Source organism: Procambarus clarkii, unplaced genomic scaffold, assembly GCF_040958095.1.
Source record: "Procambarus clarkii isolate CNS0578487 unplaced genomic scaffold, FALCON_Pclarkii_2.0 HiC_scaffold_97, whole genome shotgun sequence".
Taxonomy (NCBI): Eukaryota; Metazoa; Arthropoda; class Malacostraca; order Decapoda; family Cambaridae; genus Procambarus; species Procambarus clarkii.
The window spans coordinates 5,732,516-5,756,569 of NW_027189130.1; the positions used below are offsets into that span (position 1 = coordinate 5,732,516).

At 41.6% G+C, this 24,054-nt stretch overlaps 1 long non-coding RNA gene across 1 annotated transcript in view; it reads left to right on the forward strand.

Annotated features, from left to right (window-relative positions):
* LOC138360126 (uncharacterized) overlaps positions 1 to 23,066 on the forward strand; it is a 62,272-nt gene extending 39,206 nt beyond the window's left edge. Inside the window, exon 3 of the long non-coding RNA XR_011226215.1 lies at positions 23,023 to 23,066. This is a non-coding gene — a long non-coding RNA (uncharacterized lncRNA). The remainder of the gene's footprint in view (positions 1 to 23,022) is intronic.
* The last annotated feature ends 988 nt before the right edge of the window (positions 23,067 to 24,054 follow it).

Sequence of the window (24,054 nt, forward strand, 5' to 3'; positions counted from 1 at the left end):
AGTTTGTGCAAAATGTGACTCACTGCTGCTTTCAGTACCTGGAATATGTTGGGTATAAAAAGTCGTAATTTCAAACTGCGAATACGTGCAGAGAGCCAGAATTTGGCTTCAAAATATTTCTCAGGCCTCGAAATTAGCATGTTTGGGATATTTTGAAAACTGCAGGGAGGTTTGGGACAAATGTGACCAAATGCCGCTTTCAGTACTTGGCATATGTTGAGTATAAAATTTGCAATTAAAAACTGCTAATACGTGCAGAGACCCAGAATTTGGCTCCAAATTATGGTTCAGGCCTCGAAATTGGGATATTTGGGATATTTCGAAAACTGCAGGGGAGTTTGTGGGAAATGTGACTCACTGCCGCTTTCAGGACTTGGCATATGTTGGGTATAAAAAGTCGTAATTTTAATCTGCGAATACGTGCATAGAGCCAGAATTTGACTCCAAAATATGGCTCAGGCCTTGAAATTGGGATGTTTGGGATATTCTGAAAACTGCAGGGAGGTTTGGGACAAAAGTGACGAAACGCCGCTTTCAGTACTTGGCATATGTTGGGTATATAAATTCATAATTTCAAACTGCGAATACGTGCAGAGAGCCAGAATTTGGCTCCAAAATATAGCTCAGGCCTCGAAATTAGGATATTTGGGATATTTCGAAAACTGCAGGGGAGTTTGTGCAAAATGTGACTCACTGCCGCTTTCAGTACTTGGCATATGTTGGGTATAAAAATCGTAATATCAAACTGCGAATACGTGCATAGAGCCAGAATTTGGCTCCAAAATATGGCACATGCCTCGAAATTGGGATGTTTGGGATATTTTGAAAACTGCAGGGGAGTTTGTGCGAAATGTGACTCTCTGCCGCTTTCAAGACTTGGCATATGTTGGGTATAAAATGTCGTAATTTCAAACCGCGAATACGTGCATAGAGCCAGAATTTGGCTCCAAAATATGGCTCAGGCCTCGAAATTGGGATGTTTGGGATATTTTGAAAATTGCAGGGGGGTTTGGGACAAATGTTACCAAACGCCGCTTTCAGTACTTGGCATATATTGGGTATAAAAAATTCGTAATTTCAAACTGCGAATACGTGCAGAGAGCCAGAGTTTGGCCCAAAATATGGCTCAGGTCTCAAAATTGGGATATTTGGGATATTTTGAAAACTGCAGGGGGGTTTGGGACAAATTTGACCAAAAGCCGCTTTCAGAACTTTGCATATGTTGGGTATAAAAAGTCCTAATTTCAAACTGCGAATACGTGCAGAGTGCTTGAATTTGGCTCCAAAATATGGCTCAGGTGTCGAAATTGAGATATTTGGGATATTTCGAAAACTGCAAGGGAGTTTGTGCAAAATGTGACTCACTGCCGCTTTCAGGACTTGGCATATGTTTGAATAAATAGTCGTAATTTCAAACTGCGAATACGTGCAGAGAGCCAGAATTTGGCTCCAAAATATGGCTCAGGCGTCGAAATTGGGATGTTTGAGATACTTTGAAAACTGCAGTGAGGTTTGGGACAAATATGACCAAACGTCGCTTACAGTACTTGGCATATGTTGGGTATATAAAGTCGTAATTTCAATCTGCGAATACGTGCAGAGAGCCAGAATTTGGCTCCCAAATATTGCTCAGGCCTCGAAATAGGGATATTTGGGATATTTTGAAAACTGCAGTGCAGTTTGTGTGAAATGTGACTCACTGCCGCTTTCAGGACTTGGCATATGTTGGGCATAAAATGTCGTAATTTCAAACCGCGAATACATGCATAGAGCCAGAATTTGGCTCCAAAATAGTGCTCAGTCTTCGAAATTGGGATGTTTGGGATATTTTGAAAACCTCAGTGGGCTTTGGGACAAATATGACCAAACACCGCTTTCAGAACTTGGCATATGTTGGGTATAAAAAGTCGTAATTTCAAACTGCGAATACGTGCAGAGAGCCAGAACTTGGCTCCGAAATATAGCTCAGGCCTGAAAATTGGAATATTTGGGATATTTCGAAAACTGCAGGGGAGTTTGTGCGAAATGTGAATCACTGCCGCTTTCAGGACTTGGCATATGTTGGGTATAAAAAAGTCGTAATTTCAAACTGCGAATACGTGCAGAGAGCCAGAATTTGGCTCCAAAATATGGCTCAGGCATCGAAATTGGGATATTCGTAATTTCAAACTGCGAATATGTGCAGAGAGCCAAAATTTGGCTCCAAAATATAGCTCATGCCTCGAAATTGTGATGTTTGGGATATTTTGAAAACTGCAGGGGAGTTTGTGCAAAATGTGACTTACTGCCGCTTTCAGGACTTGGCATATGTTGGGGAAAAAAGTCGTAATTTCAAACTTCGAATACATGCAGAGAGCCAGAATTAGGCTCCAAAATACGGCTCAGGCCTCAAAATTGGGATGTTTGGAATATTTTGAAAACTGCAGGGGGGGGTTTGGGACAAATGTGACCAAACTCCGCGTTCAGTACTTGGCATATGTTGGGTATAAGAAAGTCGTAATTTCAAACTGCGAATACGTGCAGAGAGCCAGAATTTGGCTCCAAAATATGGCTCAGACCTCAAAATTGGGATGTTTGGGATATTTTGAAAACTGCAGGGGGGGTTTTGGACAAATGTGACCAAACGCCGCGATCTGTACTTGGCATATGTTGGGAATAAAAAAGTCGTAATTTCAAACTGCGAATATGTGCAGAGAGCCAGAATTTGGCTCCAAAATATGGCTCAGGCCTCGAAATTGGGATGTTTGGGATATTTTGAAAAATGCCGGGTGGATTGAGACAAATGTGACCAATTGCCGCTTTCAGTACTTGGCATATGTTGGGTATAAAAAAGTGGTAATTTCAAACTGCGAATATGTGCAGAGAGCCAGAATTTGGCTCCAAAATATGGCTCAGGACTCGAAATTGGGATTTTTGGGATATTTTGAAAACTGCAGGGAGGTTTGGGACAAATTTGACCAAATGCCACTTTCAGTACTTGGCATATGTTGGGTATAAAAAGTCGTAATTTCAAACTTCGAATGCGTGCAGAGAGCCAGAATTTGGCTACAAAATATGGCTCAGGCCTCGAAATTGGGATATTTGGGATATTTCGAAAACTGCAGGGGAGTTTGTGCGAAATGTGACTCACTGCCGCTTTCAGTACTTGGCATATTTTGGGTATAAAAATCGTAATATCAAACTGCGAATACGTTCAGAGAGCCAGAATTTGGCTCCAAAATATGGCTCAGGCCTCGAAATTGGGATATTTGGGATATTTTGAAAATTGCAGGGAGGTTTGGGACAAATGTGACCAAACGCCGCTTTCAGTACTTGGCATATGTTGGGCATAAAAAAAGTCGTAATTTCAAACTGCGAATACGTGCAGAGAGCCAGAATTTGGCTTCAAAATATTTCTCAGGCCTCGAAATTAGCATGTTTGGGATATTTTGAAAACTGCAGGGAGGTTTGGGACAAATGTGACCAAATGCCGCTTTTAGTACTTGGCATATGTTGAGTATAAAATTTGCAATTAAAAACTGCTAATACGTGCAGAGACCCAGAATTTGGCTCCAAATTATGGTTCAGGCCTCGAAATTGGGATATTTGGGATATTTAGAAAACTGCAGGGGGGATTGGGCTAAATGTGTCCAAACGCCGTTTTCAGGACTTGTCATATGTTGGGTATAAAAAAGTCGCAATTTTAAACAGCGAATATGTGCAGAGAGCCAGAATTTGGCTCCAAAATACGGCTAAGGCCTCGAAATTGGGATATTTGGGATATTTCGAAAACTGCAGGGGAGTTTGGGCGAAATGTGACTCAATGCCGCTTTCAGGACTTGGCATATGTTGGGTATAAAAAGTCGTAATTTAAAACTTCGAATACGTGCAGAGAGCCAGAATTTGGCTCAGGCCTCAAAATTGCGATGTTTGGGATATTTTGAAAACTGCAGGGGAGTTTGTGCAAAATGTGACTCAATGCTGCTTTCAGGGCTTGGCATATATTGGGTATAAAAAGTCGTAATTTTAATCTGCGAATACGTGCATAGAGCCAGAATTTGACTCCAAAATATGGCTCAGGCCTTGAAATTGGGATGTTTGGGATATTCTGAAAACTGCAGAGAGGTTTGGGACAAAAGTGATGAAACGCCGCTTTCAGTACTTGGCATATGCTGGGTATATAAATTCATAATTTCAAACTGCAAATACGTGCAGAGAGCCAGAATTTGGCTCCAAAATATGGCTCAGGCTTCAAAATAGGGATATTTGGTATATTTCGAAAACTGCAGTGGAGTTTGTGCGAAATGTGATTCACTGCCGCTTTCAGGGCTTGGCATATGTTGGGTATAAAATGTCGTAATTTCAAATCACGAATACGTGAATAGAGCCAGAATTTGGTTCCAAAATTTGGCTCAGGCCTCGAAATATGGATGTTTGGGATATTTTGAAAACTACCAGGGGGGTTTGGGACAAATGTGACCAAACGCCGCGTTCAGTACTTGGCATATGTTGGGCATAAAAAAAGTCGTAATTTCAAACTGCGAATACGTGCAGAGAGCCAGAATTTGGCTCCAAAATATGGTTTAGGCCTCGAAGTTGGGATGTTTGGGATATTTTGAAAACTGCAGGATAGTTTGTGCTAAATGTGACTCACTGCCGCTTTCAGTACTTGGCATATGTTGGGTATAAAAATCGTAATATCAAACTTCGAATACTTGCAGAGAGCGAAAAATTGGTTCCAAAATAAGACTCAGGCCTCGAAATTGGGATATTGGGGATATTTTGAAAACTGCAGGGGAGTTTGTGCAAAATGTGACTCACTGCTGCTTTCAGTACCTGGAATATGTTGGGTATAAAAAGTCGTAATTTCAAACTGCGAATACGTGCAGAGAGCCAGAATTTGGCTTCAAAATATTTCTCAGGCCTCGAAATTAGCATGTTTGGGATATTTTGAAAACTGCAGGGAGGTTTGGGACAAATGTGACCAAATGCCGCTTTCAGTACTTGGCATATGTTGAGTATAAAATTTGCAATTAAAAACTGCTAATACGTGCAGAGACCCAGAATTTGGCTCCAAATTATGGTTCAGGCCTCGAAATTGGGATATTTGGGATATTTCGAAAACTGCAGGGGAGTTTGTGGGAAATGTGACTCACTGCCGCTTTCAGGACTTGGCATATGTTGGGTATAAAAAGTCGTAATTTTAATCTGCGAATACGTGCATAGAGCGAGAATTTGACTCCAAAATATGGCTCAGGCCTTGAAATTGGGATGTTTGGGATATTCTGAAAACTGCAGGGAGGTTTGGGACAAAAGTGACGAAACGCCGCTTTCAGTACTTGGCATATGTTGGGTATATAAATTCATAATTTCAAACTGCGAATACGTGCAGAGAGCCAGAATTTGGCTCCAAAATATAGCTCAGGCCTCGAAATTAGGATATTTGGGATATTTCGAAAACTGCAGGGGAGTTTGTGCAAAATGTGACTCACTGCCGCTTTCAGTACTTGGCATATGTTGGGTATAAAAATCGTAATATCAAACTGCGAATACGTGCATAGAGCCAGAATTTGGCTCCAAAATATGGCACATGCCTCGAAATTGGGATGTTTGGGATATTTTGAAAACTGCAGGGGAGTTTGTGCGAAATGTGACTCTGCCGCTTTCAAGACTTGGCATATGTTGGGTATAAAATGTCGTAATTTCAAACCGCGAATACGTGCATAGAGCCAGAATTTGGCTCCAAAATATGGCTCAGGCCTCGAAATTGGGATGTTTGGGATATTTTGAAAACTGCAGGGGGGTTTGGGACAAATGTTACCAAACGCCGCTTTCAGTACTTGGCATATATTGGGTATAAAAAATTCGTAATTTCAAACTGCGAATACGTGCAGAGAGCCAGAGTTTGGCCCAAAATATGGCTCAGGTCTCGAAATTGGGATATTTGGGATATTTTGAAAACTGCAGGGGGGTTTGGGACAAATTTGACCAAAAGCCGCTTTCAGAACTTTGCATATGTTGGGTATAAAAAGTCCTAATTTCAAACTGCGAATACGTGCAGAGTGCTTGAATTTGGCTCCAAAATATGGCTCAGGTGTCGAAATTGAGATATTTGGGATATTTCGATAACTGCAAGGAAGTTTGTGCAAAATGTGACTCACTGCCGCTTTCTGGACTTGGCATATGTTTGAATAAATAGTCGTAATTTCAAACTGCGAATACGTGCAGAGAGCCAGAATTTGGCTCCAAAATATGGCTCAGGCGTCGAAATTGGGATGTTTGAGATACTTTGAAAACTGCAGTGAGGTTTGGGACAAATATGACCAAACGTCGCTTACAGTACTTGGCATATGTTGGGTATATAAAGTCGTAATTTCAATCTGCGAATACGTGCAGAGAGCCAGAATTTGGCTCCCAAATATTGCTCAGGCCTCGAAATAGGGATATTTGGGATATTTTGAAAACTGCAGTGCAGTTTGTGTGAAATGTGACTCACTGCCGCTTTCAGGACTTGGCATATGTTGGGCATAAAATGTCGTAATTTCAAACCGCGAATACATGCATAGAGCCAGAATTTGGCTCCAAAATAGTGCTCAGTCCTCGAAATTGGGATGTTTGGGATATTTTGAAAACCTCAGTGGGCTTTGGGACAAATATGACCAAACACCGCTTTCAGAACTTGGCATATGTTGGGTATAAAAAGTCGTAATTTCAAACTGCGAATACGTGCAGAGAGCCAGAACTTGGCTCCGAAATATAGCTCAGGCCTGAAAATTGGAATATTTGGGATATTTCGAAAACTGCAGGGGAGTTTGTGCGAAATGTGAATCACTGCCGCTTTCAGGACTTGGCATATGTTGGGTATAAAAAAGTCGTAATTTCAAACTGCGAATACGTGCAGAGAGCCAGAATTTGGCTCCAAAATATGGCTCAGGCATCGAAATTGGGATATTCGTAATTTCAAACTGCGAATATGTGCAGAGAGCCAAAATTTGGCTCCAAAATATAGCTCATGCCTCGAAATTGTGATGTTTGGGATATTTTGAAAACTGCAGGGGAGTTTGTGCAAAATGTGACTTACTGCCGCTTTCAGGACTTGGCATATGTTGGGGAAAAAAGTCGTAATTTCAAACTTCGAATACATGCAGAGAGCCAGAATTAGGCTCCAAAATACGGCTCAGGCCTCAAAATTGGGATGTTTGGAATATTTTGAAAACTGCAGGGGGGGGTTTGGGACAAATGTGACCAAACTCCGCGTTCAGTACTTGGCATATGTTGGGTATAAAAAAGTCGTAATTTCAAACTGCGAATACGTGCAGAGAGCCAGAATTTGGCTCCAAAATATGGCTCAGGCCTCAAAATTGGGATGTTTGGGATATTTTGAAAACTGCAGGGGGGGTTTTGGACAAATGTGACCAAACGCCGCGATCTGTACTTGGCATATGTTGGGAATAAAAAAGTCGTAATTTCAAACTGCGAATATGTGCAGAGAGCCAGAATTTGGCTCCAAAATATGGCTCAGGCCTCGAAATTGGGATGTTTGGGATATTTTGAAAAATGCCGGGTGGATTGAGACAAATGTGACCAATTGCCGCTTTCAGTACTTGGCATATGTTGGGTATAAAAAAGTGGTAATTTCAAACTGCGAATATGTGCAGAGAGCCAGAATTTGGCTCCAAAATATGGCTCAGGACTCGAAATTGGGATTTTTGGGATATTTTGAAAACTGCAGGGAGGTTTGGGACAAATTTGACCAAATGCCACTTTCAGTACTTGGCATATGTTGGGTATAAAAAGTCGTAATTTCAAACTTCGAATACGTGCAGAGAGCCAGAATTTGGCTCCAAAATATGGCTCAGGCCTCGAAATTGGGATATTTGGGATATTTCGAAAACTGCAGGGGAGTTTGTGCGAAATGTGACTCACTGCCGCTTTCAGTACTTGGCATATTTTGGGTATAAAAATCGTAATATCAAACTGCGAATACGTTCAGAGAGCCGGAATTTAGCTCCAAAACATGGCTCAGGCCTCGATATTGTGATGTTTGGGATATTTTGAAAACTGCAGGGAGGTTATGGACAAATGTAACCAAACGCCGCTTTCAGTACTTGGCATATGTTGGGTATAAAAAAATCTTATTTTCAAACTGCGAATACGTGCAGAGAGCCAGAATTTGGCTCCAAAATATAGCTCAGGCCTCAAAATTAGGATATTTGAGATATTTCGAAAACTGCAGGGGAGCTTGTGCGAAATGTGACTCACTGCCGCTTTCTGTACTTGGCATATGTTGGGTATAAAATGCCGTAATTTCAAACCGCGAATACGTGCATAGGGCCAGAATTTGGCTCCAAAATATGGCTCAGGCCTCGAAATTGGGATGTTTGGAATATTTTGAAAACTGCAGGGGGGGTTTTGGACAAATATGACCAAACGCCGCGTTCAGTACTTGGCATATGTTGGGTATAAATAAGTCGTAATTTCAAACTGCGAATACGTGCAGAGAGCCAGAATTAGGCTCCAAAATACGGCTCAGGCCTCGAAATTGGGATGCTTGGGATATTTTAAAAACTGCAGGGGGGGTTTTGGACAAATGTTTCCAAATGCCACTTTCAGTACTTGGCATATGTTGGGTATAAAAAGTCGTAATTTCAAACTTCGAATACGCGCAGAGAGCCAGAATTTGGCTCCAAAATATAGCTCAGGCCTCAAAATTGGGATGTTTGGGATATTTTGAAAACTGCAGGGGGGGTTTTGGACAAATGTTTCCAAATGCCGCGTTCAGTACTTGGCATAAGTTGGGTATAAAAAGTCGTAATTTCAAACTTCGAATACGTGCAGAGAGCCAGAATTTGGCTCCAAAATATGGCTCAGGCCTCGAAATTGGGATGTTTGGGATATTTTGAAAACTGCAGGGAGGTTTGGGACAAATTTGACCAAATGCCACTTTCAGTACTTGGCATAAGTTGGGTATAAAAAGTCGTAATTTCAAACTTTGAATACGCGCAGAGAGCCAAAATTTGGCTCCAAAATATTGCTCAGGCCTCTAAATTGGGATATTTGAGATATTTCGAAAACTGCAGGGGAGCTTGTGCGAAATGTGACTCACTGCCACTTTCAGGACTTGGCATATGTTGGGTATAAAATGCCGTAATTTCAAACCGCGAATACGTGCATAGAGCCAGAATTTGGCTCCAAAATATGGGTCAGGCCTCGAAATTGGGATGTTTGGGATATTTTGAAAACTGCAGGGGGGGTTTTGGACAAATGTGACCAAACGCCGCGTTCAGTACTTGGCATATGTTGGGTATAAAAAAGTTGTAATTTCAAACTGCGAATACGTGCAGAGAGCCAGAATTTGGCTCCAAAATACGGCTCAGGCCTCGAAATTGGGATATTTGGGATATTTCGAAAACTGCAATGGAGTTTGTGCAAAATTTGACTCACTGCCGCTTTCAGTACTTGGCATATGTTGGGTATAAAAATCGTAATATCAAACTGCGATTACGTGCAGAGAGCTAGAACTTGGCTCCAAAATATGGCTCAGGCCTCGATATTGTGATGTTTGGGATATTTTGAAAGCTGCTGGGAGGTTTGGGACAAATATAACCAAACGCCGCTTTCAACACTTGGCATATGTTGGGTATAAAAAATTCGTAATTTCATACTGCGAATACGTGCATAGAGCCAGAATTTGGCTCCAAAATATTGCTCAGTCCTCGAAATTGGGTAGTTTGGGATATTTTGAAAACTGCAGGGGGGTTTGGGACAAATATGACCAAACGCTGCTTACAGAACTTGGCATATGTTGGGTATAAAAAGTAGTAATTTCAAACTGCGAATACGTGCAGAGAGCTTGAATTTGGCTCCAAAATATGGCTCAGGCCTTGAAAGTGGGATGTTTGGGATATTTTGAAAACTGCAGGGGAGTTTGAGCAAAATGTGACTCACTGCCGCTTTCAGTATTTGGCATATGTTGGGTATAAAAAGTCGTTATTTCAAACTGCGAATACGTGCAGAGAGCCAAAATTTGGCTCCAAAATATGGCTCATGCCTCGAAATTGGGATATTTGGGATATTTCGAAAACTGCAGGGGAGTTTGTGCGAAATGTCACTCACTGCCGCTTTCAGGACTTGGCATATGTTGGGTATAAAAAGTCGTAATTTCAAACTGCGAATACGTGCATAGAGCCAGAATATGGCTCCAAAATACGGCTCAGGCCTCGAAATTGGGATGTTTGGGATATTTTGAAAACTGCAGGGGGGTTTTGGAAAAATATGACCAAACGCCGCTTTCAGAACTTGGCATATGTTGGGTATAAAAAGTCGTAATTTCAAACTGCGAATACGTGCAAAGAGCTTGTATTTGGCTCCAAAATATGGCTCAGGCCTCGAAATTGGGATGTTTGGGATATTTTGTAAACTGTAGGGAGGTTTGGGACAAATGTGACCAAACATCGCTTTCAGTACTTGGAATGTGTTGGGTATATAAAGTCGTAATTTCAAACTGCGAATACGTGCAGAGAGCGAGAATTTGGCTCCACAATATGGCTCAGGCCTCGAAATTGGGATGTTTGGGATATTTTGAAAGCTGCAGGGGGGTTTCGGACATATGTGTCCAAACGGCGCTTTCATTACTTGGCATATGTTGGGTATAAAATAGTCGTAATTTCAAACTGAGAATACGTGCAGAGAGCCAGAATTTGGCTCCAAAATATAGCTCAGGCCTCGAAATTGGGATATTTGGGATATTTCGAAAACTGCAGGGGAGTTTGTCCAAAATGTGACTCACTGCCGCTATCAGGACTTTGCATATGCTGGGTATAAAAAGTCGTAATTTCAAACTGCGTATACGTGCATAGAGCCAGAATTTGGCTCCAAAATACGGCTCAGGCCTCTAAATTGGGATGTTTAGGATATTTTGAAAACTGCAGTGGGGTTTGGGACAAATGTCACCAAACGCCGCTTTCAGTACTTCGCATATGTTGGGTATAAAAAAGTCGTAATTTCAAACTGAAAATACGTGCAGAGAGCCAGAATTTGGCTCCAAAATATAGCTCAGGCCTCGAAATTTTGATATTTGGGATGTTTCCAAAACTGCAGGGGAGTTTGTGCAAAATGTGACTCACTGCCGCTATCAGGACTTGCCATATGCTGGGTATAAAAAGTCGTAATTTCAAACTGCGTATACTTGCATAGAGCCAGAATTTGGCTCCAAAATACGGCTCAGGCCTCGAAATTGGGATGTTTAGGATATTTTGAAAACTGCAGGAGGGTTTGGGACAAATGTCACCAAACGCCGCTTTCAGTACTTTGCATATGTTGGGTATAAAAAAGTCGCAATTTCAAACTACGAATACGTGCAGAGAGCTAGAATTTGGCTCCAAAATATGGCTCAGGCCTCGAAATTGGGATGTTTGGGATATTTTGAAAACTGCAAGAAGGATTGAGACAAATGTGACCAAACGCCGCTTTCAGTACTTGGTATATGTTGGGTATAAAAAAGTCGTAATTTCAATCTGCGAATACGTGCATAGAGCCAGAATTTGGCTCAAAAATATGGCTCAGGCCTCGAAATTGGGATGTTTGGGATATTTTGAAAACTGCGGGGAGGTTTGGGACAAATGTCACCAATCGCCGCTTTCAGTACTTGGCATATGTTGGGTATATAAAGTCGTAATTTCAAACGTCGAATACGTGCAGAGAGCCAGAATTTGGCTCCAAAATATAGCTCAGGCCTCGAAATTGGGATATTTGAGATGTTTCCAAAACTGCAGGGGAGTTTGTGCAAAATGTGACTCACTGCCGCTATCAAGACTTGGCATATGCTGGGTATAAAAAGTCGTAATTTCAAACTGCGTATACGTGCATAGAGCCAGAATTTGGCTCGAAAATACGGCTCAGGCCTCGAAATTGGGATGTTTAGGATATTTTGAAAACTGCAGGGAGGTTTGGGTCAAATGTCACCAAACGCCGCTTTCAGTACTTCGCATATGTTGGGTATAAAAAAGTCGTAATTTAAAACTGCGAATACGTGCAGAGAGCCAGAATTTGGCTCCAAAATATGGCTCAGGCCTCGAAATTGGAATATTTCGGATATTTTGAAAGCTGCAGGGGAGTTTGTGCAAAATATGACTCACTGCCGCTTTCAGTACTTGGCATATGTTGGGTATAAAAAGTCGTAATTTCAAACTGCGAATACGTGCAGAGAGCCAGAATTTGGCTCGAAAGTATGGCTCAGGCGTCGAAATTGGGATGTTTGAGATACTTTGAAAACTGCAGTGAGGTTTGGGACAAATATGACCAAACGTCGCTTACAGTACTTGGCATATGTTGGGTATATAAAGTCGTAATTTCAATCTGCGAATACGTGCAGAGAGCCAGAATTTGGCTCCCAAATATTGCTCAGGCCTCGAAATAGGGATATTTGGGATATTTTGAAAACTGCAGTGCAGTTTGTGTGAAATGTGACTCACTGCCGCTTTCAGGACTTGGCATATGTTGGGCATAAAATGTCGTAATTTCAAACCGCGAATACATGCATAGAGCCAGAATTTGGCTCCAAAATAGTGCTCAGTCCTCGAAATTGGGATGTTTGGGATATTTTGAAAACCTCAGTGGGCTTTGGGACAAATATGACCAAACACCGCTTTCAGAACTTGGCATATGTTGGGTATAAAAAGTCGTAATTTCAAACTGCGAATACGTGCAGAGAGCCAGAACTTGGCTCCGAAATATAGCTCAGGCCTGAAAATTGGAATATTTGGGATATTTCGAAAACTGCAGGGGAGTTTGTGCGAAATGTGAATCACTGCCGCTTTCAGGACTTGGCATATGTTGGGTATAAAAAAGTCGTAATTTCAAACTGCGAATACGTGCAGAGAGCCAGAATTTGGCTCCAAAATATGGCTCAGGCATCGAAATTGGGATATTCGTAATTTCAAACTGCGAATATGTGCAGAGAGCCAAAATTTGGCTCCAAAATATAGCTCATGCCTCGAAATTGTGATGTTTGGGATATTTTGAAAACTGCAGGGGAGTTTGTGCAAAATGTGACTTACTGCCGCTTTCAGGACTTGGCATATGTTGGGGAAAAAAGTCGTAATTTCAAACTTCGAATACATGCAGAGAGCCAGAATTAGGCTCCAAAATACGGCTCAGGCCTCAAAATTGGGATGTTTGGAATATTTTGAAAACTGCAGGGGGGGGTTTGGGACAAATGTGACCAAACTCCGCGTTCAGTACTTGGCATATGTTGGGTATAAAAAAGTCGTAATTTCAAACTGCGAATACGTGCAGAGAGCCAGAATTTGGCTCCAAAATATGGCTCAGGCCTCAAAATTGGGATGTTTGGGATATTTTGAAAACTGCAGGGGGGGTTTTGGACAAATGTGACCAAACGCCGCGATCTGTACTTGGCATATGTTGGGAATAAAAAAGTCGTAATTTCAAACTGCGAATATGTGCAGAGAGCCAGAATTTGGCTCCAAAATATGGCTCAGGCCTCGAAATTGGGATGTTTGGGATATTTCGAAAAATGCCGGGTGGATTGAGACAAATGTGACCAATTGCCGCTTTCAGTACTTGGCATATGTTGGGTATAAAAAAGTGGTAATTTCAAACTGCGAATATGTGCAGAGAGCCAGAATTTGGCTCCAAAATATGGCTCAGGACTCGAAATTGGGATTTTTGGGATATTTTGAAAACTGCAGGGAGGTTTGGGACAAATTTGACCAAATGCCACTTTCAGTACTTGGCATATGTTGGGTATAAAAAGTCGTAATTTCAAACTTCGAATACGTGCAGAGAGCCAGAATTTGGCTCCAAAATATGGCTCAGGCCTCGAAATTGGGATATTTGGGATATTTCGAAAACTGCAGGGGAGTTTGTGCGAAATGTGACTCACTGCCGCTTTCAGTACTTGGCATATTTTGGGTATAAAAATCGTAATATCAAACTGCGAATACGTTCAGAGAGCCGGAATTTAGCTCCAAAACATGGCTCAGGCCTCGATATTGTGATGTTTGGGATATTTTGAAAACTGCAGGGAGGTTATGGACAAATGTAACCAAACGCCGCTTTCAGTACTTGGCATATGTTGGGTATAAAAAAATCTTATTTTCAAACTGCGAATACGTGCAGAGAGCCAGAATTTGGCTCCAAAATATAGCTCAGGCCTCAAAATTAGGATATTTGAGATATTTCGAAAACTGCAGGGGAGCTTGTGCGAAATGTGACTCACTGCCGCTTTCTGTACTTGGCATATGTTGGGTATAAAATGCCGTAATTTCAAACCGCGAATACGTGCATAGGGCCAGAATTTGGCTCCAAAATATGGCTCAGGCCTCGAAATTGGGATGTTTGGAATATTTTGAAAACTGCAGGGGGGGTTTTGGACAAATATGACCAAACGCCGCGTTCAGTACTTGGCATATGTTGGGTATAAATAAGTCGTAATTTCAAACTGCGAATACGTGCAGAGAGCCAGAATTAGGCTCCAAAATACGGCTCAGGCCTCGAAATTGGGATGCTTGGGATATTTTAAAAACTGCAGGGGGGGTTTTGGACAAATGTTTCCAAATGCCACTTTCAGTACTTGGCATATGTTGGGTATAAAAAGTCGTAATTTCAAACTTCGAATACGCGCAGAGAGCCAGAATTTGGCTCCAAAATATAGCTCAGGCCTCAAAATTGGGATGTTTGGGATATTTTGAAAACTGCAGGGGGGGTTTTGGACAAATGTTTCCAAATGCCGCGTTCAGTACTTGGCATAAGTTGGGTATAAAAAGTCGTAATTTCAAACTTCGAATACGTGCAGAGAGCCAGAATTTGGCTCCAAAATATGGCTCAGGCCTCGAAATTGGGATGTTTGGGATATTTTGAAAACTGCAGGGAGGTTTGGGACAAATTTGACCAAATGCCACTTTCAGTACTTGGCATAAGTTGGGTATAAAAAGTCGTAATTTCAAACTTTGAATACGCGCAGAGAGCCAAAATTTGGCTCCAAAATATTGCTCAGGCCTCTAAATTGGGATATTTGAGATATTTCGAAAACTGCAGGGGAGCTTGTGCGAAATGTGACTCACTGCCACTTTCAGGACTTGGCATATGTTGGGTATAAAATGCCGTAATTTCAAACCGCGAATACGTGCATAGAGCCAGAATTTGGCTCCAAAATATGGGTCAGGCCTCGAAATTGGGATGTTTGGGATATTTTGAAAACTGCAGGGGGGGTTTTGGACAAATGTGACCAAACGCCGCGTTCAGTACTTGGCATATGTTGGGTATAAAAAAGTTGTAATTTCAAACTGCGAATACGTGCAGAGAGCCAGAATTTGGCTCCAAAATACGGCTCAGGCCTCGAAATTGGGATATTTGGGATATTTCGAAAACTGCAATGGAGTTTGTGCAAAATTTGACTCACTGCCGCTTTCAGTACTTGGCATATGTTGGGTATAAAAATCGTAATATCAAACTGCGATTACGTGCAGAGAGCTAGAACTTGGCTCCAAAATATGGCTCAGGCCTCGATATTGTGATGTTTGGGATATTTTGAAAGCTGCTGGGAGGTTTGGGACAAATATAACCAAACGCCGCTTTCAACACTTGGCATATGTTGGGTATAAAAAATTCGTAATTTCATACTGCGAATACGTGCATAGAGCCAGAATTTGGCTCCAAAATATTGCTCAGTCCTCGAAATTGGGTAGTTTGGGATATTTTGAAAACTGCAGGGGGGTTTGGGACAAATATGACCAAACGCTGCTTACAGAACTTGGCATATGTTGGGTATAAAAAGTAGTAATTTCAAACTGCGAATACGTGCAGAGAGCTTGAATTTGGCTCCAAAATATGGCTCAGGCCTTGAAAGTGGGATGTTTGGGATATTTTGAAAACTGCAGGGGAGTTTGAGCAAAATGTGACTCACTGCCGCTTTCAGTATTTGGCATATGTTGGGTATAAAAAGTCGTTATTTCAAACTGCGAATACGTGCAGAGAGCCAAAATTTGGCTCCAAAATATGGCTCATGCCTCGAAATTGGGATATTTGGGATATTTCGAAAACTGCAGGGGAGTTTGTGCGAAATGTCACTCACTGCCGCTTTCAGGACTTGGCATATGTTGGGTATAAAAAGTCGTAATTTCAAACTGCGAATACGTGCATAGAGCCAGAATATGGCTCCAAAATACGGCTCAGGCCTCGAAATTGGGATGTTTGGGATATTTTGAAAACTGCAGGGGGGTTTTGGAAAAATATGACCAAACGCCGCTTTCAGAACTTGGCATATGTTGGGTATAAAAAGTCGTAATTTCAAACTGCGAATACGTGCAAAGAGCTTGTATTTGGCTCCAAAATATGGCTCAGGCCTCGAAATTGGGATGTTTGGGATATTTTGTAAACTGTAGGGAGGTTTGGGACAAATGTGACCAAACATCGCTTTCAGTACTTGGAATGTGTTGGGTATATAAAGTCGTAATTTCAAACTGCGAATACGTGCAGAGAGCGAGAATTTGGCTCCACAATATGGCTCAGGCCTCGAAATTGGGATGTTTGGGATATTTTGAAAGCTGCAGGGGGGTTTCGGACATATGTGTCCAAACGGCGCTTTCATTACTTGGCATATGTTGGGTATAAAATAGTCGTAATTTCAAACTGAGAATACGTGCAGAGAGCCAGAATTTGGCTCCAAAATATAGCTCAGGCCTCGAAATTGGGATATTTGGGATATTTCGAAAACTGCAGGGGAGTTTGTCCAAAATGTGACTCACTGCCGCTATCAGGACTTTGCATATGCTGGGTATAAAAAGTCGTAATTTCAAACTGCGTATACGTGCATAGAGCCAGAATTTGGCTCCAAAATACGGCTCAGGCCTCTAAATTGGGATGTTTAGGATATTTTGAAAACTGCAGTGGGGTTTGGGACAAATGTCACCAAACGCCGCTTTCAGTACTTCGCATATGTTGGGTATAAAAAAGTCGTAATTTCAAACTGAAAATACGTGCAGAGAGCCAGAATTTGGCTCCAAAATATAGCTCAGGCCTCGAAATTTTGATATTTGGGATGTTTCCAAAACTGCAGGGGAGTTTGTGCAAAATGTGACTCACTGCCGCTATCAGGACTTGCCATATGCTGGGTATAAAAAGTCGTAATTTCAAACTGCGTATACTTGCATAGAGCCAGAATTTGGCTCCAAAATACGGCTCAGGCCTCGAAATTGGGATGTTTAGGATATTTTGAAAACTGCAGGAGGGTTTGGGACAAATGTCACCAAACGCCGCTTTCAGTACTTTGCATATGTTGGGTATAAAAAAGTCGCAATTTCAAACTACGAATACGTGCAGAGAGCTAGAATTTGGCTCCAAAATATGGCTCAGGCCTCGAAATTGGGATGTTTGGGATATTTTGAAAACTGCAAGAAGGATTGAGACAAATGTGACCAAACGCCGCTTTCAGTACTTGGTATATGTTGGGTATAAAAAAGTCGTAATTTCAATCTGCGAATACGTGCATAGAGCCAGAATTTGGCTCAAAAATATGGCTCAGGCCTCGAAATTGGGATGTTTGGGATATTTTGAAAACTGCGGGGAGGTTTGGGACAAATGTCACCAATCGCCGCTTTCAGTACTTGGCATATGTTGGGTATATAAAGTCGTAATTTCAAACGTCGAATACGTGCAGAGAGCCAGAATTTGGCTCCAAAATATAGCTCAGGCCTCGAAATTGGGATATTTGAGATGTTTCCAAAACTGCAGGGGAGTTTGTGCAAAATGTGACTCACTGCCGCTATCAAGACTTGGCATATGCTGGGTATAAAAAGTCGTAATTTCAAACTGCGTATACGTGCATAGAGCCAGAATTTGGCTCGAAAATACGGCTCAGGCCTCGAAATTGGGATGTTTAGGATATTTTGAAAACTGCAGGGAGGTTTGGGTCAAATGTCACCAAACGCCGCTTTCAGTACTTCGCATATGTTGGGTATAAAAAAGTCGTAATTTAAAACTGCGAATACGTGCAGAGAGCCAGAATTTGGCTCCAAAATATGGCTCAGGCCTCGAAATTGGAATATTTCGGATATTTTGAAAGCTGCAGGGGAGTTTGTGCAAAATATGACTCACTGCCGCTTTCAGTACTTGGCATATGTTGGGTATAAAAAGTCGTAATTTCAAACTGCGAATACGTGCAGAGAGCCAGAATTTGGCTCGAAAGTATGGCTCAGGCCTCAAAATTGAGATGTTTGGGGATATTTTGAAAACTGTAGTGGGGATTGGGACAAATGTGACCAACCGCCGCTTTCAGAACTTGGCATATGTTGGTTATAAAAAAGTGATGTGGAAAGCATGGGGGATTTTTTTTATATTGCAGAATGGTGACTGGGGCTAGTGCGTGATGCTTTCCTACTAATCCAGACCCACTCAGATGCACCTGCTATATTTAGATCAACAACACTGCTGATCTATGATTCATCCAGTGTCTAATGTCACTTAGTGGAGAGATTTAGCAAGAGGTCAGCAGCAGATCAACTTTTTCTAAATACCATGTTGGCGATCACAGCAAACAATGAGGGTGAAAAAAAGTTCATTTGCTGAGAGATTGTAATTCAGTAGAACTCCATTCACACTGACTGATGCCAAAATCTAGTACATCCATATCAGCCTGGATAGCTCCAGGGAGCCTCTGGCTCTCGCCATGTAAATGATGTTTCATTACATTCATTTTTTTTTTACCCTGTCTGTAAGACATCGTTTTCTACAGATAAAATAATAACTATTTGGTATTTTTGAACATCATTCTCATAAATTTCTGCTCTGTTTAATTGAAGCCTTTTTATTTCTGCCATCCAACTATTATGAAGCTAAATGAGCTACGTAACAGCAATCCACGATTAGCAGAACTCACTACCAAACAGGTCAGTAGGAGGGATGAAGTTTGATGCAAATGACAGATAAGGACACACTTTAAAAGGATTCAGTATAAGTAGACAAATAAACGCACAATTTAACAGGAGCATCTCTAAGCAGTAGCGTATATACTAAGCCTACAAACATAGGATTATGCCTAAACAGTAGGAGTGAGTGCTTCCAAAGACACAAAGCCAGTGTTCTAAACACTTATATTCGTCGAGCCCTTACCCACTGCTCAGAATGGAGCAACGTGAGTACGGAGTTTGAAAGTTAACTGAAGTGTTGGTGAACAATGGATATAGCAACAAAGAAATAAACGCGACAGAAGATACCTGGTTGATACCTGGTACCTGGTTGATGGGGTTCTGGGAGTTCTTCTACTCCCCAAGCCCGGCCCGAGGCCAGGCTCGACTTGTGAGAGTTTGGTCCACCAGGCTGTTGCTTGGAGCGGCCCGTAGGCCCACATACCCACCACAGCCCGGTTGGTCCGGCACTCCTTGGAGGAATAAATCTAGTTTCCTCTTGAAAATGTCCACGGTTGTTCCGGCAATATTTCTTATGCTTGCTGGGAGGACGTTGAACAACCGCGGACATGATGACACCTGGACCAGGTACAATCCTGAACCTAGAACAGAAACCACAACACCTCCAATAATATAACAAATCGGATTTGGAAGGAAGGATTGGGCTACAGGAAGGATTGGTCAACAAGAAGGATTGGGCTACAGGAAAGATTGGGCTACAGGAAGGATTGAGCTACATGAAGGATTGGTCTACAGGAAGGATTGGGCTACAAGAAGGATTGGGCTACAGGAAAGATTGGGCTACAGGAAGGATTGAGCTTCATCTCCAAATGTATATTTGCCAGATAATTTGGCACTAAAAACAAAACGCATATATTATTGTTTAGACTAAATCCGCTACTCATTACTTTCCTGAAGTTGTCGTATATACACTACAAAATCTGCGTGTAAATCACGACAATTAACACGTGATGAAAATGTGAGTGTCAGACCAGGAAGGAAGAATTGAAACAGGAATTTCCTTAAGTATTTTCGTATTTAATAATACATCTTCAGAAGGGTGTTTCAATTCTTCCTTCGAGGTCTGACACAGTCACTACAGAACATGAATGTATTTCAAATCAAATCAAATGTTTATTTAGGTAAGGTACATACATACAAGAGATTTTACAAAGAGTGATGGATTTATAGATAGGGCTAGTACATACAATGCCTAAAGCCACTATTACGCAAAGCGTTTCGGGCATGAAACGTTGCAACAATGAATAATGAGAGCAATTATTATATGGATGGCGTAATAACAGGGGAACATTAGCGCCTCTGGTGGTCAGATGCTTAACTGTATTAGAGGTTGACAGTTTAGATATTATAGTGAAGTAAGGGTGAGTGGCGCGTCTGGGAGTCCCACTTCTTAACGTGTGGCTCAGTTGTCGACCAGCCGCCGCCTGGCAAGGGTCACGTTGATTACCAGTGTGCAAAAAATAAATGTGTTACAGATATCATTAATCAATCATAATAAAGAAAGAATTGTACGAGGTGTGTACTTCATGTTGTTATTCGTTATTATTTTGTATATTATATGTATTTAGACAAAATATAGAGGAGATTGTCAGGTGGCAGCCATAGGTGTACCCGCTAGTTAAGTCATTAGGGCGCTTGTGGTGGCCTTAATAGCCACGCCAGTAGTTAGCCAGCAATCTTAAGGTTATCTTGAGATGATTTCGGGGCTTAGCGTCCCCGCGGCCCGGTCCTCGACCAGGCCTTCTTTTTCTTACACATCCCCAGGAAGCAGCCCATAGCAGCTGTCTAACTCCCAGGTACTTATTTACTGATAGGTAAACAGGGTCATCAGGGTGAAAGAAAGTGCCCATTTGTTTCAGTCTCCACCGGGGATCGAACCCGGAACCTCAGGATTACGAATCCGAAGCGCTGTCCACTCGGCTGTCAGGCCCCTTAAAACAACCCAAAGAGAAATCTTCGACATATTTTGATGAAAATCTGAATGAAACGAGAAATTTTGGCCACAGATTGTGTGACGATGGTGGGGGGGGGGGGGATTGAGGGGGTGCAGGTTAGTACGATGAGCATGATTCAGGATGATGGAAGGAGAAGGGCTCCTATGATGAATTGACCTAAGGGCCACCATCTACAGTGGCCTCGACGGGGACAGGATGGCGGCACCTTGTCAAAGGTCAGCCTTCCTACTCCCTCCACCCTTATTTTATTGAGGATTTGTCTTGTGTATATTGTGAACAAGAGGAATGACTCTGCATTTACGACTTGAGTGGTTAAGCGGGTTCATGGGTTAATCCCCCCTATGGGGGAAACAACACATCTATTTTCTGTGTTACATTGTGGCTTGTTGAGCTTGAAGCTGTTGTCCAGCCTGTCTGTGTCAAATATGACATTTTAGAGAAGTGGTCTGTATTAATAGCCTCCAATTTGGTCAGTATTAAATTTTTTTTTTTTAATTTGTAATACTGACAAAGTTGGAGGTTATAAATACAAAGCACTTCTCTAAAAGACTTTACAAAGTATAAAGCAATGCATTAAAATAGTATTACAAAGGCCTCGGCTGTTATTCATTTATTTATATATCTATAAGAAGTTACATTGGGTTTCTGAGAGTACATGGCATGATGTGTTTACATTCTTGTAAAGCCACTAGTACGCATAGCGCTTCGGGCAGGGCCTTAATCTAACAGATAATATTAAGTAGGTAATTTCTAGCAAAATTTATAGGCTAATCTATCAAAATCTATAACAATTTAAACATTTATAGTGTTAGTCCTTCAAAGATTCGTGGTAGTGACAGTTGAACAAGTTCTGGCATGATTGTTGTTGCTGTCTTGAACTTTCTCCAAAGCGGAAAATCATTGATGTGTTTTTGAAGTGAAGTTTCCATATTAGGACACAGTAGGCCAGATGGGACCACAACAGAGACTCGTACAGTTCAATATTCAATGTTGTTCGTTTAAGTCAATGATTCGTTTAACTATTCTTAAGGATTGTTTTCATATTAACTGTGAGTCCCAGATGTTCAATGGCTGGTACATCATAACTCCTAGGTAATATTGACTTAAATTTACCAGAGGGCCACCATTTCTCCATAGTGCCCTCTACGGCAACAGGAAGCCGGCGGCTTGTCAAAGGTTCCCCTACGGTTCCTGAGGAGTTTGTCTATCTGTATTTTAAGGGCGCAAACTGCTGCATTATGACATTAAAGGTAGTTTGATAATATGCACAACGTGTCTTGTAGCTAAGGTAATGGTGACTTGTAATGTTTAGCAACAAGTCGCCCTAGATTGTTTAGTGTGTTGACGACGACATTTCGATCCTGGACCATTCTCAAGTCGACTTGTGAATGGTCCAGGACGGACCGAAACGTCGTCATCCCTTCACCTGCTAGTGTGTGGTCTGGTCAAACTACTTCAGCCACGTTATTGTGACTCATCGCCTGCACTTAGTATGTTAACGACTGGGGCGATGGAGTGGTCATATCAGGATGGCAATTGTGCAAATAAGTGTGGAAGATAATTGATTCCATCTTGTTTACTCTGCGATATGAAATGGTTTCACCTGTAAATGGTAATTTTTAACAATGTAATCACTAGGCTTCTAACGTTGGTTTGGTGCTCAGAGACCATATTCTGTACTTAAGAGGTTTTAAGCATGTTATTAATATAATTTAGGCCAATAAACAGCTAAATAAATTAATAATACACAGAACGTTTATCTAAGGTTAGCAAAAGGTTTGTTTTTAGTGGAAGACCCTAATAAGATAATGTGTTTCTATGTAACTTTAAAAGAACATTGATGCTTAACCATAGCCTCATGAGTCAGAGACAAAAATGTACTCCGTTAGGCTATTGCAGTCTTATCAGTCTTGCCTACTCGCTATTGTTGATACAATCTGTTATTAATCTCCATTGCAATTACACCTTTTCCAGTGATTGGTTCCAGTGTTCTTGAAATTCATAATTGTATTTTCCTACTCGATTGTATTTGAAATAAACTTTATACTTACCCTGGTGCTACATAGCCTTCCCGGTTTGGTGCATTCTTTTGATAATTACTTACTTATACTTGCCCTAAATATATGTAAAAAATATTTTTTCAGGAGTGTGGCCCGTGTGGACAAGTGTTGGATCAGAGGAGTCAAGGTAAAGTGCTTATTTAACAACTAGTTCTGGGGAGGAGCGGGTGGAACTAGATGGACGTAGTCAACTTCACATTCTTGTTACACTAACACTGGTTTGTGCCTCGGAGAGGCTGCAGGATCCAGTAAGTTCAGTAGAACTTCGGTTTCAACTCCTTTTGACCATGTCGTAGCTCAGTCGATTACGGCAGCGTCTGGGATGCTCTCGGACGCAGGTTCGAATCCTCGTCCCGGCCCTTGTGGATTTGTACACTCTTGTTAGCAGGCTGAGAGCTTTTCTTTCCCATAGATTTATTGAAAGAAGAGTTAGCAATAAGTCGGCTGGGTTTATTAACGTATTGTTTTTAGGCCCCATTTACATTATGCCGTTCAGTTTTGGTCGCCATACTAAAGAATGGACATAATTCACTAGAACACGTCAGTTAGGATGACAAAGTTAATCCCGCAAATTAGAAAGCTTCCGTATGAAGAGATGTTGGAAAAACCTTAACGTGACATGATTGAAGTGTACAAGTAGATGAATGGGCATAACAAGGAAGCTATTGATAAGGCTTTAAATGAAGATAAGTTTAGATTTAGGAAATACCTGGGTAAATACTGGTTTGGTAACTGGGTTGTGGATTTGCGGAACAAATTACTGGATCATGTGCAGACGACGAGTCACAATAACGTGGCTGAAGTATGTTGACCAGACCACACACTAGAAGGTGAAGGGACAACGACGTTTCGGTCCGTCCTGGACCATTCTCAAGTCTATTGTGGATCATACTACTGGATCACTGGATCAGTTTCTTGACTTACGTTCTACTAGTTTACACTCGGAACGCGACTCTCCAATCAGTTTACATCTGTATCCTCAATTGCTGCTAGGTGATCAAGGGCAAACATTTAACCTTGAATGTTTAATCCAAACCAAATGATGGGTAGCAAAGATGTATGGTAAGGTAAAAGTTGGGTGGCGAGGCAAGTTTTGGGGTGGTGAAGACTTAGAAT